Source organism: Pteronotus mesoamericanus, unplaced genomic scaffold, assembly GCF_021234165.1.
Source record: "Pteronotus mesoamericanus isolate MK-2021 breed Mesoamerican mustached bat unplaced genomic scaffold, CSHL_Meso_final scaffold_118, whole genome shotgun sequence".
NCBI classification, from domain to species: domain Eukaryota; kingdom Metazoa; phylum Chordata; class Mammalia; order Chiroptera; family Mormoopidae; genus Pteronotus; species Pteronotus mesoamericanus.
Window position 1 is genome coordinate 4,924,606 of NW_026555301.1, and position 22,052 is coordinate 4,946,657.

At 41.8% G+C, this 22,052-nt stretch overlaps 1 pseudogene; it reads right to left on the reverse strand.

Moving 5' to 3' along the window:
• Positions 1-524: 524 nt before the first annotated feature.
• Positions 525-942, reverse strand: LOC129081716 (40S ribosomal protein S16-like; annotated as a pseudogene).
• Between the last annotated feature and the right edge of the window lie 21,110 nt (positions 943-22,052).

Here is a 22,052-nt window from a genome sequence, read left to right on the forward strand (position 1 = left end):
TATAGGCTGGAGATCCTACTTATGATTTAGACCCTGCTCTCTCAGGGGGATCCAACTGGCCATTTCAATATCCCTCTGGCACTGCCACCCATGGGTGCCTATTCCATCTTCTTAAGCCTCTACCACACTCCTTATCAGTTAGGTTGTCCTAAAGCTGTTTCCTCTGTCAGTCTGAGGTTTTAAGGCTCCTCTCTCACTGTTGTTCAGTTGTTTTCTAGGTGATTTCTCCACAATTTAGTTGTAATTCCAGATTGGTCCTGGGAGGAGGTCAATGTGACCACTCACTCCTCCACCATCTTGAAGTCCTCTCAAAGAATTGGTTTTATATGGGCCACATTCTCAAGGATGGAATGAAATTACAATCAATAATAAAAATTGTCCATAGGGAAGATGTTGGTATGAGTGTACATAATCCTTTGAACATATTTTCCTGCCCTCAAAGTTGTCCAAAGTGTATCTTCCTTCTCCTTCTTCTTTTTTAAATCCCTGACCTTTATTTATTATAAATGTGAACCCTGATGGGCTTATTGGTAGGATTTCTGGTAGAAAGAACAGGCACCAGGACCTCCAAATTTTTGGATTCACAGTGTTAGGGATAAGCTACCAGCAGGGTCTGGTCATACTGGATGAAGATGTCTTTAATCCCCTTCTTGGAAACCTTATCCACATATTTCTGGTAATAAGCCACCAGGGCATTGGTGATAGACTGACAGATTGCATAAATATGAGACACATATCCACAGACTTGGATGTTCACGCCAGCAAATTGCTCCTTCCCCAGGAGCAGAACAGGTTTCCATGGCTGTACTGCAGTGTACACAGCTCAATCATCTCCAGGGGCCACCTGTTCACCTTGATAGGGCCAATGTCCAGTTTGCAGTGAGTCGTGGCTGTGGTCATCTTCTTGTGTCAGAAGACCCACAAGGACTGCAGAGGATCCATGGTTGGGCCAACACAAGAGATCCTCACCATGCAGCCTGACACCAGAAAAGGTAAGTCTGTTCCTTCTGACATAGAATCCCACTAATTATATATATATATATATATAAAATTATATATATATAAACTTTATATATAAATATATAAATGATAATTTTATATATAAATGATAATTTAAATTTCAAGAGGAAAAAACTTCCAAACTAGCAAAAAGGATTAGCAAAATATCCTTTAAAACTGAAGGACCAATAGAGATGTTTTCAGCAAAACATAAGCTGAGAAATTCCTCATAAAACAGCTGAACCAAAAGGAAGACTGAAAAAAGAGAAAATTAATCCACTTGGAGGCATGAAAATTTAGGAAGGAAAGAATACGAGAAATAGAATTGTATGAATAGCCCTGGTCAGGTAGCTTAGTTTATTACAATGTCACCAGCATATGCCGAGGTCGCAGGTTTGATCACCCATCAGGGCACATACAAGAAACAATCAATGAATGCATAAATAAGTGGTACAACAAACCAATGTTTTTCTTGCTCTACAATCAATTTAATAGAGGTGCATTATTTAAGTTAATTCAATCTTCTACAGCCTCCATTATTTCAAATTCCAAAACTGTACTAAGAAACTTGGAAATTTTTGTTACTCCCTTTAAAATGTATTTTTAATGATCTCTCAGTATAAAAAATACTGCTACTTCAGAGATTCAAGTGTTCAAAGTGTAAAACTAGTTTTCAAAGTAGCATACATACTATTAGTATGTGAATATTATAAGTAAATAACTTCCATATTAGCATTCTAGTTATGTTACATAAACATTGTTCCATTTTAATTAATAGTCTATTACAAAAGCAATAATGAATGAGAGAAACAGTAATTGGATTATAGAGAGGTCTAGGTACGACAATTACAACCACAAAGACAATTCCAGTTTGTCTGGAGCAATAATAAGACAAAAGAAAATGTACTTAATTTTCCTCTTAACTGTTTAAAAAGATACAAAAATCTAAATATCACATATTACAAATAGATGAACTTAAAGTGGTATGTATAGAGAAAAATTTGTAGCATTAAAACTTTATATTAGAAAATAATAAGGGTAAAAATGAATTGACTGAGCGTCATCTTTAAGAAGGTACAAAAACGAACAAAATGCTTACAATAAATAAAGACATAAAGAGACACGTAAGAAGACACAAGAGGAAACATGTCAACAGTAGATTCTAATAAAAAGAATAAACCTATGGTAAGATTTTCTTTCTTAATATATAAAATATCAGGAAAGAAAAGTGGAACATATAAGATAAAAATAGGACATAATTATATTAAAAGTTTTGTGCTAATCAATTTAAAAATATAAATGTACTATACACATATACAGGTAAGGTTAGATCTTAAAATATACTAAATGAATGAAAACTTTAAAAGAATACAATTGATAGCACAATATTATTTAGTTTAAAAAACAGTCTCTATTATATATTTTACAAGAAAACATTCATTACCTTTCTCTATCTATTATAATGGTTGGGTGACTGGGAATAAAAGCCCACATATACAAGGAATCAAGGACACATGTGTTATGAACTGAGGAGCTAGTATTACTTAACTTAGTGTACATTAAAATAGAGGTTGTAAATCTCCCAGGCAGAGCACACAATAATGCTCACTGGGTCCCCTGGGTGCCTAAGTACTAGACTACTACTAGAGTGGATGATGCTCAAGGACACATGAGAGCTACAGGAGACAGTGGGCTGTGCAGAAAAGCAGGGAGGAGCAGGCACAGTGGGGGTCCAGATGAGATTCTGTGTTAGGGGAAGGGGGCAAAGGACAGAACAAGTGTCCTAATGCTGCATCTGGAGACCCAATCTGATAAAAGGGTTCTGGCACCTCTTCAAGTGGGAAGCTCCTTCGATGTCCCCATTCCCCTCACCCTAACACAGCCAGGAAAGCTGAGCTACCTGGACTCTGCCATCTAACCTGGGTACAGTGACTGGAGTCCACATCCTTGCTCAGAGCTGGAGAGACTGAGGAGTACAGGGGTGAGGGTTCCATGGAATAAGAAAATATGTTGGAGGCCAAGGGAGCCAAATGCTGACTTCCTGTGTGGGAATCAAAGCTGGAGATGTCCCAAGGCCAGACTGAAGGTGCTAAGGCAGCTAAGGGGTGGGGACATGGTATATCCCATTCACAGATAACTGCCAAAGAGCACTGACACATAATTCCAAGGGTCTGGGCACCCAATCCAGGAGTAAACCACACAGAGGACCCCCATGTCAGGCAAGCAGGCAGAGTCAGCTACAGTCTGGGCTCTCAGATAGGCACAGAAGCCACAGACAAAGCCCATGAGTGTCTAGGAGGCTGAGGCAGCTGGAGTCTCATGGGCTTCCTTTGAGGGTTGGCATGCACATTGGATGCTCTGCACTAATTGTTCTTCAGATATCCTTGCCCTCATTTTAAATGAGAACAGTTCTTCAAAGCTTTGAACTGTCCTGCAAGCACATTCCCCTGTGGGCTGACTCCACATGGTGCCCCTGGTGGCTCCTTGGTATCTTTGGGTGAGCAGACAGAGGGTTAGAGAGAGGACAGGGAGGGAGAAGTTTTTCAGAGGGGATTAAAGGAGAGGAAAAGTTATGAGTAAGGGTTGGAAGCACCAGTTCAAAGCATCTCGGGGAGGATGAAGAGGAGGAATGCTGTAACAGGGGTAGTAAGTCACATTGTACAGTAGGACATATGTGTGGCATCTACATGAGACCTTATCTAAGGACATTAAAACAGAAGTCTTATATTTAGTCTCTTATGACCCCCTTCTATGCAGGTCACGGAGAACAAAAAAGAGAGAATAGCAGTGGCTAAACTCAATGGAAGTTTGTTGCGATGTGGGAAATAATTGGAAGATTAAACAAAGACCCCAAATTGATGAGTAAAGGGAACATCACAGCAGTCAGAAATACACAGTAAACCATCAGAAAGTGAGGGTTTGCTGAAAGAGCTCCTGAAGAATTTTATCCTTGCCTCCAGTGTGCATCATCCTGGTTTAGTCACTCTGACTCCATGGTTGAAGGTCAGTCAACCTGGAACTGGGATGCCTGAAGGCTGGAGTCTGTATCCTTTGAAGCTAGCTCCTTGGATTTGTATACAAACATGTTGTTCATCTACAAGTCACATATTAGTCAGAATCAGCCCTTATAGAAACAATGTCAAAAGAGTGGTAGGGTAGATTACCTTTCCCTGCTACAATTTTTTATTGTTGTACAACCCTCCACATTTCTCCCCACAATTTAGGGTGTTCCCCAATTTCCTCTAAAGGGTGAGGCATCTATGAACAGGAGACCTGATTCCTGGTTTTCTCCTGGAATATTCTGAAAGGCCTAATTAGCAGCCACATTGGCAATAGGATCTGGTATAAGGGGAGTGAAGAGATGCTGGAGGGGCCAGGAGGAGAGGTCACACCAGTGGTTCCAGGTAGTTCTCCACATAGCAACACCCCCCACCAGAAGAATTTCCTTGTAATTTGGAGGTGCTTCTGAAATAGGAACTGATGTCCAGTTGTTGCTTTGACTATCTGGAGTGACATAACTTACATGACAAGGATGTATATAAAGTAGAGATGGTTGAGAGGCCAGTGGCCAGGAGAGGACACCCCCAGTTTCAGCATCTTAAGGAATAGAGGCTGGTGTGGTCAAGGGATCCTGGAGTCCCCAGGGCCCAGGGCATCAGTGAAAGGTAAGTTGGAGTATGGCAGACTAGCAACATCCCATAAACACCAGCCAGTTGAACAAGAGGATCCACATGAGAAAGAAACCAGTCAGGTCTCCTGGCATCCCATTAACAGAGCGTAAGGAAGTTGGCCTATGGGAGCCAGCAGCTGAGCAGGGCCCAGAGCACATGCAAGCTCTGAAAAAGAGGGCTTTCAGAGTACAAGGTTGGGAATAGAGGGACAAGGAGACTCAGCTTACAAAGTTCCCTGTAAATGTCTGCCAGGACCCTCATGTACTTAGGACACAGGATAACCAGCAGATACTTCAGCTGGCTTTGTGTTTCAGAAGCTTCTCTAAGTCAGAGGGTGGACCTCAGTGGGAACTGCAGTCCAGGGAAGGATGACAAACTAGGTGTGTCAGCAACTGGTGCTGGAGTGAGTCAAGAGGGCAGCCAGAAGAAGACAAGCAGGCCCATCCAAGGCCCATTTTGGAGGCAATGACAGAGGTGGTGGCTGGATGGATGCTGGAAGGAGAGGGGAGAATTCCAGGCCCATGCTCCAGTTCTGGCTTGAACAATTGGTGGACCAAGGAACTGTTCACTGGGACAGGGACAGGATTTATGGGGAGGTTCAGAAGAGAGGCTGAGTTTTGTCTGGGTGACACTGTGAGATCCCATTTATCCCTTCTCGTCCTCACCCAGATAGGAGGATGAGTCACTGGAGAAATGTGAGGCCTGAGATCTACCTTCCTCCTTCTCCCTGGCACCCAGGCTGGAGGACAGATTTGAGGGAAGTAGGGAAGAACACTGCTTTTTCCTAGGGCTGGGTGAGGGGGGTCACTGGAAAGCAAGAGTGGCCCCAATATTGTCAGCCAGAAGAGTTGGAAGGGCTCAGGGCAGAACCTGTTCATTTCATACTATCCCTAAAATTCGTGGCTGAAGTAGCTCATCTCCTCCTGACCAGGAATGGGGTGACGGTGGGGGTAGAAGAGAGGGTAGTGGCTCAGAGACGGTCTTCTTTAAACACGAAAAGGATGGAGAGTGACAGCCAAAGATGAGAAGAAGCTTGTTATCATCCATGCAAGCAGTGACAATTGGGCAGAGGGCCCAGACAAGATGCCAGATGGAGACCCACCCTCCCAACGTCTTGACACAAAGTTACACAGACTCCCTGCAAAGACTACATGTGAAACTCCTAGAGAAAGGCCCAAGGAAGCCTGGGACTCTCTGAGAAAGGCTGAAGTGACTGGCTGTCTGGTACTGAGTAGTAAATGCTTTTCCATAATTGTCCAGAGGCAGGCTCTAGATCAGTGATTTTCAACTGATGTCCCGCAAGAATATTTAAAACATGCAGTATCTGACTATTTAGTCAGAGGCACTGACCTCTTTTCCCGTTGATTGTCAAATTAAAAAAGAAATGACAACCGCCAACACAATAGCCATCTGGTATAAATGAATCAAAATTATATCTATTTTTTGTCAAATTGGCAAAAAATATAGTTTTGGTATGTCACAGAATTTTAGTAATTAGTTTATCTGTACCGTGAGATAAAAAAGTTTGAAAAATCACTGTTGTAAATGGAAAATGAATTCATCCAGAAGGTGTGTAAGTTTGCATACATGAACTTATGGGCTATGACACTTGTACCCCTGGCAGGTTCAACGCATCTTCTATAGAATTAACATTCAAAATTTCTTGGAATAAATAGTGATGGAAGGAGACTTGACTTCAGATGGTAAACACAAAATACAATCTATAGATGATGTATTATAGAATTTTATACCTGAAACCTGTATAATTTTATTAACCAATGTTACTCCAATAAATTTAATTAAAAATTAAAATTTAAAAAAAAATCTTTAGATTTCTTAAAAACTTAAGCAATATTATGGGTGAAGCTATTTGTTCATGATATCAAGACCAGAACAAATAGACAGATAAAATTGGGATTCAAAAATTAAATATTGATCTGGGCCTCTGGTGTGGTTAGGACCCTGGTGTCCAGGGCAGAATATGCAGGGACACATTAATCTGGGACTCTACTCCTTCTCTAGGACCCATGCTCCAGCTCTGGGCCAAGGCAGCACTGAGTGGAAGAATTGATCTGGAGAGGGGCAGGGCAGGGGTGGGGGTGGGAAGTGAGGTATCTGCTCCCAGGGCTTGACTTGAGTTAGAGGGAAAAGTTAGAGAGTTCTATCTCATGAGGTGGAGTATGGCATGTAAACATCTAGGCCCACTTAACTCCTGAGTAAAGAGGGTAAGGGATGAGGATGGAGGAGAGATGACAACAGTCAGAGGGGGGGTGGGTGAAGCCTACAGATTGTTCACCAGCAAGAACTAGACCCTCCTGTACCACACACCATCAGGACAGCCCACCCTCATCCCATCCAGCTAAATTTGTTCTTTATGGTATCATACACACTTGATTTTTGTAAAAAGTTTCCTTCCAGCAAAATTCCTGAAATGCTTGAGGTATTAATAATAGCTGCTGAAGTGGTCTCTGGAAGAGGTCTCTGCCTCCCCTAAGGCATCACTACAGGCCCAGGTCAGGCTCCCTGAGCCCCATGGATGCAGATACCCTGGCGGAGGACTTGGCTGAGGACCAGGCAGGCAGTCCTTCTTGGGGTGCTCCTAGTTCCAAGCATCCAAGATTCCAGCTCCCACCCCCACTCACCTATTTTTAAATAGTAATATGCACAGTTTGGGGGCTGGGCTGAGTGTGAAGAAATCCTTATGAAATGGGCTGCCTCCCCATTACTCAATCACAGAAATGTGAACTCAGTGAAGGGTGGCTTGATTGAGTCATTTGTTTATCCCTGCAATGAAAGAATAACTAAATTGAATTAAAGGATATTCCTGGGTGGTGGATTGTTGTTATGTGGAGAAATGTCCAGCACCTAGTACTGCTGGTGTGACCACCTGAGTGAGTGTTATCAGGATATGGAAATGACGTCCACCCAGGGTGGAGGCAGTAGGGAGGACTCCAGAAGGAGGTGGCTTTTAGCAGAATGTAATAGGTCTCGCCTGTGTTGGGGGAGGAGAGGCTGCAGGGAGAGAATCAGAATATGCAAAGGTCCAGAGAAGGCTCCCCTCCCCCACCCCTGGGAGGTTAGAGCAGAGCTCAGAACTGCTGGCAAATGGAGCCAGAGGGCCTGTGCATTAAGCTAGAGATGTGGGTGTCCTTCCAACAGTAGTGCTTCCAGTAGCAGTGGGAGCCATTGTGGACTTTTCATCAGCAGCCAGGCATACTCAGCAGGGGTCAATCCTGCGTTTGACTGGTCTGAATTCAACTGTTCTGAATGTGTATGGTCTGTTGGATACAATCATTTAGGTATATGCAGAATAATACAATTTGCAACATTTAATGAGAACCTACTCTGGCAGGCTTTGCTCTGAGCACTTCGCATGTATTAACTCTTTCAATCCTCACCTCATTCTGTGAGACCCACCATAGCACGACCAATTGAATTCAGAAAATCCATTTGCTTAAAATGTGGAGCTGTTTTTTGTTTTTGTTTTTGTTTTTGTTTTTTTTGAGGTTATTATAAATTCCATGAGGCCAAAGTAAACATAGTAAGTAAAATGTATACAGGACATAACTGATCACCCCAAATGATCAGGAACAGTCATATCTTATATTCTTATCGCAGCCTCCAAGATAAATGTTTAGTCCACCCCTGATTGAGGAGGAGGGCCGGGTAGAGGTCAGGTGTACTGTTAGGATGGGTGCTGATACTGGAGCTCAGGCTCTATTTCCACATTTCACAGATGAGGCCCATGGCTAGTAAGCAGTGTAGGATTTGCTCCAGTTTCTATGCTCCTATAGTCACAACAACATGTTGCTGTGTACATACAAAAACTTAACATAAAGGCAAGCTTTTTATGTGTCTACTTCAGATCCTTCATATCCTGTAAAAAATGCCACAGCTCCTGTCAGGCAGCCTCTCAGAGCCTTGGTCCCTGAAGTATTGATGCCATTGCCCTTTCCTTTCCCTTTCAAGCCCAGAAATGGCAAGGACTCGCCATTGTCCATAGTCCCTGGGTCATTTACCATCTGTTCTTGGTTTTTGTACTTCATTTCAGACCTTTGAAAATAGTTCATTCATTAAACATTAAACTTTATTCAATGAACAATTGACTGTTTCACACCAGAACCTTGATTAATACACTTCCATTAATGCTTTAGAATGTTTTTTGCCTTGAATTATATCTTAATTGATACTACCACTACCATACATCTTTGTTTATTTATTGTTAGTTATTTAAAATTTATATTGATTTTATTGGGGAGACATTGGTTAATATGACTATGTAGGTTCCAAGTGTACCTTTCTATAATATATCTATACTGTATTGCATGTTCACCACCCAAAGTCAAGTCTCCTTCCATCATCATTTATCTCCACTATACCCTCTTCTGCCTTCCCCCAACCCCTCTCATTCTGGTAATGAGCATACTATTGTCTGTGCATAGGAGTTTTGCAGGGCTTGGTTTTGTTTTGGTTTTTGTTTTTTCGTTTGGGTTTTTTTTTTGCTTGGCTTCTTCACCTTTTTTCTTTCTTTTAAAAAATATTTTATTGATTATGCTATTACAGTTATCCCAATATTTTCCCCTTTGCACCCCTCCATCCAGTACCCCCATACCATCTGGCAATATGCCCCACATCCACTTAGTTCATGTCCATAGACTACTCCATTTCATATATTTTTCTTTATTTTCTTTTTTAAATTAATTAATTTATTTTTTCAAATACATTGGTCTCTGCCTATGCCCCACCACTTTCCCTTGCCCCTCTCTCATTCCCTCCCTCAGCTCTTCCCCTTTGGTTTTGTCCATGAATCCTTGCTATATGTTCCTTGACTTTCCCTTTCCCTTCCTTTGCCCCACCCCTCCTCCTATATTGGGGGCTCCTATATTGGGAGCATATAAGTTTACAATGTTGATGTCTTCTTGATAGATTCTTCCTTTAAGTATTATAAAGTGCCCCTCTGGGTCTCTCTTTATGGCCTTTGCTTTGAAATCTACTTTGTCTGATACAAGTATGACAACCCCGGCCTTTTTCTCTTGCCCATTTGCTTCGAATATTATTTGCCATCCCTTTACTTTCAATCTGTCTAGGTCTCTTGCTCTGAGGTGGGTCTCTTGTAGGCAGCATGTGTGTGGGTCATGTTTTCTTATCCATTCAGCTACCCTGTGTCTTTTGATTGGGGCATTTAGTCCATTCACATTGAGAGATATTACTGATAGAAACTGACTCATCTTTTCTCTTTGTACCTGTGTTCCTCTCTGTCTCATTCTTTTCCTTCATCTGCTTAAACCAGTCCCCTTAGCATATCTTGGAGTCCTGGTTTGGTAGAGATGTATTGTTTTAGTCTTCTCTTGCCTGGAAAACTCCTTATTTCCCCTTCTATTTTAATGGAGAACCTAGCTGGGTAGAGCAGCCTTGGCTGTAGGCCCTTGCTTTTCATGGCTTGGAATATTTGTTGCCATTCCCTTCTGGCTTGTAGTGTTTCTGTTGAGCAGTCACCTCCTAGGCGTATCGGGCCCCCTTGTATGTTACTTTCCCCTTCTCCCTTGCTGCCTTGAGGATTCTCCCTTTGTCTTTGACATTTGCCATTTTAATGATGATGTGTCTTGGAGTGGACCTTCTTGGGTCCCTCTTGAGTGGGGTCCTCTGTGCCTCCTGGATCCATGAGAGCCTTTCTCTCCTCAAATTAGAGAAGTTTTCCATCATTACTTTTTCGACGAGGTTCTCTATCCCTTGCTCCTCTTCTTCTCCTTCTGGGATCCCTATTATACGGATATTATTGCATTTCAGGTTGTCCTGTATTTCCCTCAATGCCTCTTAATTCTTTTTGAGCCATTTTTCCATTTCTTGTTCTTTCTGGGAGCTTCTTTCTACCTTGTCCTCCATCTCACTGATTCGATCCTCAGCTTCATCCAGCCTACTTTGGATTCCTTCTACTGTGTTCTTCAATTCAGATATGGTATTCTTCATATCCTCTTGTGTCTTCTTGATAGTTTCTATGTCCTTTTCCAGGCTGATATAGTTTGCTGTAAGATCCTGATAGTTTCTCTGCAGTTCCTCATAGTTGTCTTTGAGCTGGCTGAGCTCATTGAGCTTCCTTAGAACCATTGTTTTGAATTCCATATCTGATAGTTCCCTAGCCTCTATTTCCTTTAGCTCTCTCTGTGAGGAGTCCCCTTTTCCACTCATTTGAGGGGAACTTCTTTTTCTTCCCATTTTTGTGAGAGTCTGTTAAGTATTTTTGTCCTTTACTTTTCTTTCTGAGCCTGCCTCTGATGATGTCTGTTGTTGACCCTATAGGATCTTGTGTTGTTTGTTTGAGCCTTCCAGGAGTCTAATGCCTGTGTCTGACTCCTGCTAGGGGCAGCTCTGTGACCCCTTCGGTCAGGGCTGGGCTATTTTTGGAGATCTCTCTGCACTCTCACGCGGGCTCCTTGAGCACGCTCCCAGGGTGGCAGGATGCCCCACCACCCTGGGCTCGCATGTGCTTGCCCCAGACCAGGGGGCTTATTCGCGACCTCGCGTACTCATCTGGCCCCCCTGGCCGGCCAGCTCCAGGGCACTGGTCAGTTTAGGGTCTTCTATTGTGTATTTTCCCCGCTTTTGGCTCTTTAGGTGCGTTGCTTGCCCTCGCCAAATGGGGAGTACAGAAATGGGAGGAAGTCAGTTCTAGGACTCTCCGGTTAATCCTGTTTCTGGTCTCTCCTCCAGGGACTCTGGGCAGCTCTACTAATTTTGTGGGCCACTCTGCTATCGCGGGCGGGCGGGTCAATTTACGCCTGCCCTTGACGCTCGGCACACTCCCTCGCAGGCTGTATAGGTGCCAATCTGTGGGAGGCCTTGCCTGCCGGTGCAAGCATTCGCCAGCCCGCATGGGTTACACACACGCTCACCATCTCTTGCCGGTCACTCGGCGCAAGTGTGCGCGCCTGCACTGGGTGTTTTGGGGGTGTCTATGTGTGCTTTTCGCCTTTTGGCATTTGGGGGTGTGGCCTCTTTTCACGCAATGGAGACTACGGCAAAGAGAAGGAGTTGGGACTCCCTGGTTCCTCCTCCCATTCTTTTCCAACGCCTCAGTTTCCAGTCTCTCCTCAGGGGTCTCTGGGCAGTTCTGTGACCGGTTCGGCCAAGGATCCACCACCTGTGAGGACTGCGTTTCAATCGCAGGCAGTCTGGTTCAGGCGTGCCCTGCTTCTGCCTCTTTGGGGTCGCGCCTTTCCAGCCCACAATGGAGACTACGGAAAGGGAGAGGGAGTTGGGGCTTCCTGGTTCCTCCTCCCATTCTTTCCCCAACGCCTCTGTTTCCAGACTCTCCTCAGGGGCCTCCGGGCAGTTCTGTGACTCCTTCAGCCAAGGATCCACCCCCTGTGCAGACTGCATTTCACTCTCAGGCAGTCTGGTTCCTGCGTGCCCCTCTTCTGTCTCTTTGGGGGCACACTTTCCAGCCCACAATGGAGACTACAGAACGGGGAGGGAGTCGAGACTCCCCGGTTCCTCCTCCTGTTCTTTCCCCAAAGCCTCCATCTCCAGTCTCTCCTCAAGGCTCTCCGAGCCAGTCTGCACTCAGCCCCGCAGCTCACACGCATACAAGCTGTGTGTGGAGTGCACAAAAGGCAGGTTAATTGATTCCCTTATACCTGAGCGAGATGGTAGCTGCAGAGTGGGAGGTGTGCGATCACCGGGGCTCCACCAGCCACCGTGTCAGTTCTCTTCACAAAGTTTTCCTCACCTGTCTTTTCCCAGGCACCAGCCCACACTGCTGTTGCCTCTACCCAGAGATCAAGGAGGGTGGCTGCTGCTGCAACTTTTGCGTTTGCCCTTTAAATGTCTTTTTGCATCCCCAGCCACCTGTCTCTGGCAGAGAGCGCCCCTAAGCTTTTTGGGGTTGTGTTTTGTCTGTATTTTCTCGGCTTTAGCTGCTGTAGTTTAGGGGTCCCTGTTTATGATTCAGACCCCGTTCTTCTCGGGGGAAAGCTAACTGGCCGTTTCAATGTCCCTCTGGTGCCAGTGCCCATGGGCACCCAGCCCACCCTCTTGATCCTCCACTGCACTTCTCACCCTTTGGGATGTGTGAGAGTAGAATCCACTGTCTGCCGCACCAAGGCTCCTCTCCCCCTATTGCTCCACTGCTTGCCAGGTGATTACTCCCTTATTTAGTTGCAATTTCAGTTTGGTTTTGGGAGGAGGTCAGCGTGACTCCCATTCACTCCTCTGCCATCTTTTCTCCTTCACAATATCTTTATTGATGTTTTGTTTGGAAGATCTGTCCAGTTTTGACAGTGGGATGTTGAAATCCCCTATTATCAGTATGTTGCTGTCTATATCTTTTTTGAAGTCATCCAACAATATCCTTATATACTTGGGGGCTCCTATGTTGGGAGCATGTAAGTTTACAATGTTTATGCCTTCTTTATAGATTCCTCCTTTAAGTATTATAGAGTGCCCCTCTGGGTCTCTTTTTATGGCCTTTGTTTTGAAATCTACTTTGTCTGATACAAGTATGGCAACCCTGGCCTTTTTCTCTTGCTTATTTGCTTGGAATATTTTTTTCCATCCCTTTACTTTCAATCTGTCTAGGTCTCTTGCTCTGAGGTGGGTCTCTTGTAGGCAGCATATGTGTGGGTCATGTTTTCTTATCCATTCAGCTACCCTGTGTCTTTTGATTGGGGCATTTAGTCCATTTACATTGAGAGTTATTACTGATAGAAACTTACTCATCTTTTCTCTTTGTACCTGTGTTTTTCTCTCTCTCACTCTTTCATTTCATCTTTTTAAACCAGTCCCTTTAGCATATCTTGGAGTGCTGGTTTGGGAGAGATGTATTCTTTTAGCCTTGTCTTGTCTGGGAAACTCAGTATTTCCCCTTCTATTTTAATTGAAAGCCTTGCTGGGTAGAGCAGCCTTGGTTGTAGGCTTGCTTTTCATGACTTGGAATATTTGTTGCCATTCCCTCCTGGCTTGTAGTGTTTCTGTTGAGAAGTCAACTCCTATGCGTATGGGGGCTCCCTTGATTGTTACTTTCTCCTTCTTCCTTGCTGCCTTTAGGATTCTCTGTTTGTCTTGATATTTTCCATTTTAATGATGATGTGTCTTGGAGTGAACTCCTTGAGTCCCTCTTGAGAGCGGTCCTCTGTGTCTCCTGGATCCATGAGACCCTTTCTCTCTTCAAATTACATATATTGTTCTTAACATCCTCCTTTCTATTCTTTTTTCTTTAAATCATGTTTATTCTATTACAGTTGTCTCAATTTTTTACCCTGTGCCTTCCTCCACCCATGCCTCCCCACTCCCCTCTCCCACAATCAATTCCCACTCTGTTGTCCATGTCCATGGGTCATTCATACATGTTATTCTTTAGTCCCTTCTCATTCTTTTCACCCTTGTCCTCTTTCCCCATGCCATCTGGTCACCTTCAGTCTGCTCCATATTTCCGTGTCTGTGTTTTATTTTGTTTCCTAGTTTATTTTGTTGAATAAATTCCACTTATAGGTGAGATCATATGGTACTTGTCTTTCACTGACTGGCATATTTCACTTATCGTAATATTTCCAGTTCCATCCATGCTGTCAGAAAAGGTAGGAGATTCTTTCTTTCTTTCTTTCTTTCTTTCTTTCTTTCTTTCTTTCTTTCTTTTCTTTTTTCTTTCTTTCTTTCTCTTTATTTTTTTCTTTCTAATGCAGATTGATTTTATTTATTGATTTTTTTAAATGTCAAGATCCATTATAAAATAATAAAAAATTTAAATCCATTATAAAGTCTCAGCAATTAAAACATGACACCAACACAGAAATAATCAAGTAGATTAATGAAATAAAATGAGCATTCTAGAAACAAATGTATATATCTGTCTAACAATGTAATATATGATTAAATTGCTATTTCAAATCAATGGGGAAAATAAGGCTTATTCAACAAATAAAGTGCATGAACCACTATTACTTGAAATATAACAAATATAGAGCCCTTTTTCACACATCATACAAAAAATATTCAGGTGAGTTAAAAATCAATATGTAAAATCTAAAGAGTTTTAAGAGAAAATACAAAATCATATTTTCCTTACACTGAGGTAACATATTCAAACCCAGAAGCTACAAAGTAAGATATTGACAATATTACCATCTTAAACATTTAAGACTATATAGTAATATACATATAAAAAAGTTAAAGGGCAAGTAATAGAATAGGAAAATATTTGCAACACTTCTAAAAAACGGTTAATAGATTTTTTGTTTTGTTTTTAGGAAAAAAACCCTACAAACCTTTAATCAATAAATGGATAAAGAATATCAAAAAGTCATTTAAAGCTTTTTAAAAGTAATAGAAATAGACAAGAAATATACAAATACAATTTAGTTTGAACAAATAATAAAGGAACAATTAAAATAACACATCATTGTCACAATCAGATCAATAAGTATTAAAAATATTGGTAATATCAAGTATTGGCAACTGTGAAAGGAACTGGGTATTCAGACTTTTTCTTCATCTTAAAGCAGTCCCTTTAGCATATTTTGCAATGCTGGTTTGGTGGAGCTGTATTCTTTTAGCCTTCTTTTGTCAGGGAAACTCCTTATTTCACCTTCCATTTTAATTGAGAGCCTTGCTGGATAGAGCAGTCTGGGTTGCAGGCTTTTGCTTTTCATGACTTGGAGTATTTCTTGCCATTCCCTTCTGGCTTGTAGTGTTTCTGTTGAGAAATCAGCTGCTAGACGTATCGGGGCTCCCTTATATGTCATTACCTCTTTCTCCCTTGCTGCCTTTAGGATTCTCTGTTTGTCTTTGATATTTGCCATTTTGATGATGATGTGTCTTGGAGTGGGTCTCATTGGGTTCCTCTTGAATGGGTCCCTCTGTGCTTCCTGGACTTGTGTGACTTTTTCTGTCCTCCAATTAGGAAATTTTTCCGCCATTACTTTTTCAAACAGTTTCTCTATCCCTTCCTCATCCTCTTGTCCTTCTAGTATCCGTATTATGCAGATATTATTGCATTTCAGGTTGTCCTGCATTTCCCTCAATGCCTCTTCATTCTTTTTGAGTGTTTTTCATTTTCTTACTTGTTCTGGAAGTTATTTTCTACCTTTTCCTCCAGCTCACTGATTCAATCCTCGGCTTCAGCTAGCCTGGTTTTGATCCCTTCTACTGTGTTCTTCAATTCAGAAATTGTATTCTTCATTTCCTCTTTCTCTTATTGATAGTTTCTAGGTCTTTTTTTTATGCCGATATAGTTTGCAGTAAGTTCCTGATAGTTTCCCTGTAGTTTTTGCTAATTCTTTCTGAGCTCATTGAACTTCCTTAGAACCATTGTTTTGAACTCAATATCTGATAGTTGACTTGCTTCTATTTCATTTCATTCTCTCTCTGAGGATTCCTCCTTTCACTTTGAGTGGGGGTGTTTCTTTGTCTTCCATTATTTGTGAGACTCTTATTTTTTGCTTCTGATTTTTAAGTTGCTCTGCCTTGATTTCCTGACTTTGTGGTGTGAACTTCTATAGTAGGAGACTGCTGTTTTTATTTTCTGGATCTGCCCCTGATGAAGTCAGATGTTGTCTCTGTCTGAACTTAGGCACTCTGTTCGAGACTTCCAGGAATCTGCTCTCTGTGACTTTCTCCTTCAACTGTTAATCTATTCACTCTGCACTCAGCAGGCTGCCTTAGACAGCTCAAGATGAGCAAGTCTCTCCAGAAGGTGGGTTTATTGGGTCCTCTCCCACTGCTGCTGCTCAGGGTAGTCATCTCTGCCTGAGCAAGATGGCTGCTGCTGTATGGGGAAGGAGTCAGCACTGGGATCCCGCCAGCTACTTTCTCAGTTCTCTCCCCAAAGCCTCTGTTCCCAGTCTCTCCTCAAATGTCTTCAGACCACTCCGCACCCTCTTTAGCCAGGGATCTACGACCTGTGGCTGCCACTCTACACTCAGCAGGTGTCTTAGACAGCACAGGGCAGCGTGAAATCCCAGCTAGGGATGGGGCTATAGGGTCTTCTGACACTGCTGCCACTCAGTGGGAGTGGTCTCTGCCTGAGCAAGATGGCTACTGTCACATGGGTGATGAGTCAGCACCAAGATCCCTCTGGCCACTCTCTCAGTTCTCTCCCCAAAGCTTCCTTCCCCAGTCTCCTCAGGCATATCCAGCCCACTCTGCCCCTGCCTTTGCCAGGGACAAGAGTAAATGGCTGCAAATAAAAATGTACATGCTGTTCTTTTAAACAGCTCTTTGCATCTCTAGCCACCGTCTCTAGCAGAGAGCAAACCCTGCCGCTTTTTGCTTTGGCTGTTATCAGTATACTTTTTGGGCTCTTGTGCTGTAGACTAGAGATCCTCACTTTTGGTTTAGACCCCACTCCTCTCAGGGGGATCCAACTGGCCTTTTCAATATCCCTCTGGTGCTTCCACCCATGGTCACCCCGCCTGCCTTCTTGAGTCTCAACCATACTCCTTACCAGTTAGGTTGTGCTGATTCTTCTGTCTCTGAGGTTATATGGATCCTCTCTTGCTATTGTTCAATTATTTTTTCCAGATGTTTTTTCCAAATGTTTTCTCCACAATTTAGTTGCCATTCCAGGTTTGTCCTGGGAGGAGGTCAGTGAGACTTCCACTCACTCCTCCACCATCTTGATTCTCTAAGGAAAATAAGTATTAAAAAATAAGACATGGAAAAGAAATAGCAGATGTAAATCTCAGCTTAACACTAATTACATTAAATATAAATGGATTAATCATTTCAATCGAAAAGAATGATTGGCATAAAGGATTTTAAAGAATAACAATCCAACTATATTCTGTGTATAATAGATATACTTTGGACTGAAAGACAGATATCTTGAAAGTATAAGGGTAGAAAAAAAATACCACACTAACAATATCCAAAAGAGTGCTGAAATGGTTATACTAATATCAGATAAAATAAACTTTAAGACAGAAACTGTTACTAGAGACAAATAAGGACATTTTATAATGATTAAAAAAAACCCTGGCTGTTGGGCCTCATCCCACAAACTGAAAGTTTGCAGGTTCAATTCCTAGTCAGAGCACTTTCTCAGGTTGTGTGTTTGGTCCCCAGTTAGGGTGGGTGCAAGAGGCAACCAATTGATATTTCTCTTTCACTTCGATGTTTCTCTCTCTTTTCCCTCCCTTATTCTCTCTCTGGAATCAATAAAATAAAAATAAATAAATAAAGGGCCAATTTATCAACAATATGTAACAATTATGAACATACACACACCTAACAACAGAACCCCAGAATACATGAAGAAAAAACTGACAGAATTAAATGGAGAAGTAGAAAATTCAATAACAGCAGGAAGCTCTCTTTTAAGAACAGATATAGGTCTGGCTGGTTGGCCTGCAAACCAATAGGTCATCAGTTTTATTTCCAGTCAGGGCACATGCCTGGGTTGTGGACAAGGTCCCCAGTAGGGGATGCTCAAGAAGCAACCACACATTGATGATGTTTCTCTCCCTCTCTTTCTGTCTTCCTCCCTTCCCCTCTCTAAAGAAAACAAATAAAATATATTTTTAAAAAGAAAATAACAGAATAACCAGACAGAAGATTAAAAAGAAATTAGAATCAACTAGACTTAGCAGAAATCTATATCATACACCACACAACAATAGCAGAACATAATCTTCTCAAGCACACATGAAATATTTTTCAGAGTAGATCGGTTGTGACACTATAAAACAAGTCAATAAATTTAAAAGAATTGAAATCATGCGAGGCATATTCTTCAACCACATTAGACTAAAATTAGAAACCAACAACAAGGAAATTTGAAAAATTCACAAATGTGTGGAAACTAAACAACATACTCAAATAACCAATGTAACAAAGAAGAAATCACAAGAGAAATTAGAAAACACTTTGAGATGAACGAAAAGAAAAACAGAACGGACTAAAACTTATGGGTTACAGTGAAAACAGTACTCAGAGGAAAATTTATACCTATATGTAAGAGCTAAAACTATAAAACTATTAGAAGAAAATATAGGTATAAATCGTCATGCCTTTGAATTGGACAATGATTTCTTAGAAATGACACCTAATACAAAAGCAACCAATTAAAAATAGATAAACCGGACTTCATTACAATTAGAAAAATTTGACCTTCAAAAAATGTAAGAAAATGTAAAGATCCACAGAGTGGAAAAACATATTTGTAAATCATATATCTAATAAGGAACATGTATCTAGAATAGATGTCTTAAAACTCATACAACTCAACAATAAAAGGCAAATAACCCAAGTTAATAATGGGCAAAAGATTTGAATAAACATCTCTCCAAAGGAGATCTAAAAATGGCCAATAGCTTATGACAAGATGCTCAGCATCATTAGCCATTAGGGGAATGCAAATCAAGCACAATGAGATACCATTTTATACCAAATCAGGGTGGCTATAATAACAAATACAAAAACTGGTTCTGCTAAGGATATGGAGAAAGTGGGAACTCCATAGATTACTGGTTGGAATATAAAATGGTGCAGTTGCTGTGGAAGACAGTTTGGCAAGAATTATAGAGTTATCATATGACCTAACAGTTTCACTGCTAAGTGAAATTTTTAAAAGTCCACACAAAAACTTGTACATCAATGTTCACAGCAGCATTATTCATAGTAACCAGAAAATAAAAACAAATGAAATGTCTATCAGCTCATGACTGGATAACAAAATATGGTATATCAATACAATAGAATATTGCTTCACAATAAAAAGAAATAAAATTGAATACATAAAATTCAATGGACATTGAAAATATTATCTTAAGTGAAATAAGTTATGTATTTATATGAAATGTCCAGGATAGACAAATTCATAGAGACTTAAATTAGATTAGTGATTCCCATGGGTCAGAGGAAAGCAGGAATAGAGAATAATTACTAATGGAAATGACATTTCTTTTGGGGGTAATGAAAATGTTATGAAATTGGTGATTCTACCTAAAACCATTGAATTGCATACTCTAAAGGGGTGAATTATATGGTATATAAATTATACCACCAAAAGAAAATTCACTAATTTGTATATTTAAGATTAATGCATTTTACTGTATATATGCCACTCTCTAGTAGAAGGTAAGAAGTAGGATACATTCAGATTTATCTAAATTTAAAAATGTGACTCTTAGTCAAGAGATATAGCAAACAACTCTAATACATCATTATAGAATAATTCTAGGTTTATAAGCTATAAAATATAGTCTGAGAACATTTATGCAAACTTGAATATGTAGTCAAATTAGTATTGAATAATGCCATGAAATCTATATTTTGCAGATAGGTTAATGTTATATGTGAATGTGAGAGAATATCCTTATTTTTGGAGATGGCTTCTCAAGTATCATAACATTTCTAATTAATTTTTCAGTGATTTAGCAGTGAGTATGTGGAAGGGAGTGGGAGGGATGGCAAATATGGCAAAATGTCAATAGTTGTTGAATTCAGACAGCGAATGCATGGATGTTCTTCCTACTTTTCCTCGTGTTCAAAGTTTTTCATTGTAAAAATGTTAAAAAGGAGAGAGAAGAGCATGCAAGTCTGTGATGTTTAATTGAATTATCCTCCTCCATGACCAGCCCCAAAGAGGGCCCCAGGCCACTTGACAAATGTGGGTGTGTTCCAGGAAAAAAACTGGGGGGCTTCTCTATCTTGTGCTAGTGGAGCCACAGCTATAGAGAAGCCTCAAGGAGGGCCTCATGGATGAAAGTCATGTGGAGCTTGGTTCCAGGTTGATTACTTGAAAACAGCAAGAAGTAGAGGTCAAGCTGTCCCTGACCTGAGGCCTTGGAGTCAGCAGTATCCGCTCCTATCGACAGCTTTTGTATGGGTCCTTGATTTCATTCAGACGAGGGTAGTTGATTGGAAGCTGAACCTCTGAAAGGAAATGCAATTTTACTAAAATTTGTGACTCTCATTCAGAAGAGAAAAATCCTTAACAGGCCTCAGGATTGTTCAAAACTCTTATGCCAAACTGGGGTCACCTTTAGAGGACACCACCCTGGAGAAAGAATCACAGGAAAATAAAGTTTGGGAGAAAATTATGGAGAGTTGAGAGGACAAACTTACCCTGTCAAATAAATTACCTCAAGAATGAGACTTCAAGATGGCAGAAAAGTGAGTAGAAGTCGCACTGAACTCCTCCCAGGACCAAACTGGAATTGCAACTAAATTGTGGAGGACTCAGCTGGAAAACAATGGAACAATAACAAGAGAGGAGCTTTGGAACCTTAGACAAAAACAGGAATTGGCTTTAGCACAACCTAACTGGAAATGAGTGCAGTAAAGTTCTAGATGGTGGGCTGGATGCCAAGAGCAGCAGCACCAGAGGGATATTGAAATGGCCAGTTGGCTCCCCCTGAAATAATATGGACTAAGCCATAGGCGGCGATGTCCAGCCTGCAGCACCAGAGCCCATGAAAAGCACACAGACAAGAGCCAGCTGCAAAAAGCATGAGGGTGCCCTCTGTCAGAGACAGGCAGCCAGAGATGCAAAGACACATTTAGACACAGAGATTAGTGGTGACAGCCACATACCCTGGGCTCTGGCAGAGGCAGGGGCAGGGTACACTGGAGCTGCCTGAGGAGAGACTGCAGAGGGAGGTATTGGGAAAGAACTGAAAAAGTGGCTGTCAGGGTCCTGGTGCTGACTCATCCCCTATTCTACACCTGCCATCTTGCTGAGGCAGACCACTCCCCTGAGTGGCAGCAGCATGAAAGGACACAACAGGCACATACCCCAGGAGGCTCTGCCCACACCTGGAGTTGCACAAGTCTTGGTGCTGAATATACAGTGGCAGTCACAGATAGTAGATCCCTGTCTAAAGGGGATGCAAAGTGGTCTAGAGACACTTGAGGGGAGTCTGGAAATAAGAGGCATTTGGGATGGAACTGAAGGAGTAGCCTGGGAGATCCAGGTGCTGACTCCTCCCCCATATGGTAGCAGCCATCTTGCTCAGGCAGACTACTCCCCTGAGTGGCAGCAGCATGAAATGACACATTACTCCACCCAAAGGATGGACTCAACCTCACCATGTGGTGTCTAAGCCTGACTGCTGTAGACAAAGTGACTAGATTAACAACTGAAGGATACAGCCACAGACAATAGATTCCAGAAGTCTCTTCAAGACTTTATAAGGTCAGACGTGGTCAAGAGCTGATACCATCAGAGGGAGATCCAGAAAGGAAAACAAAAGCCATTTCCTACAATAGAGTTTCACACCACAAAGTCAGGAACTCAAGACTGGTCAACTGAAGAATAAGAAGCAGAAAAGAGGAGTCTCAAAAATAATGGGAAGAAAAAGAAACACTCCCCAATCGATGGGAAACAAGGAATCCCCCCAAACAGAACTAAATGAAGCAGAGGAAAGTAAACTATAATGTATTGAGTTC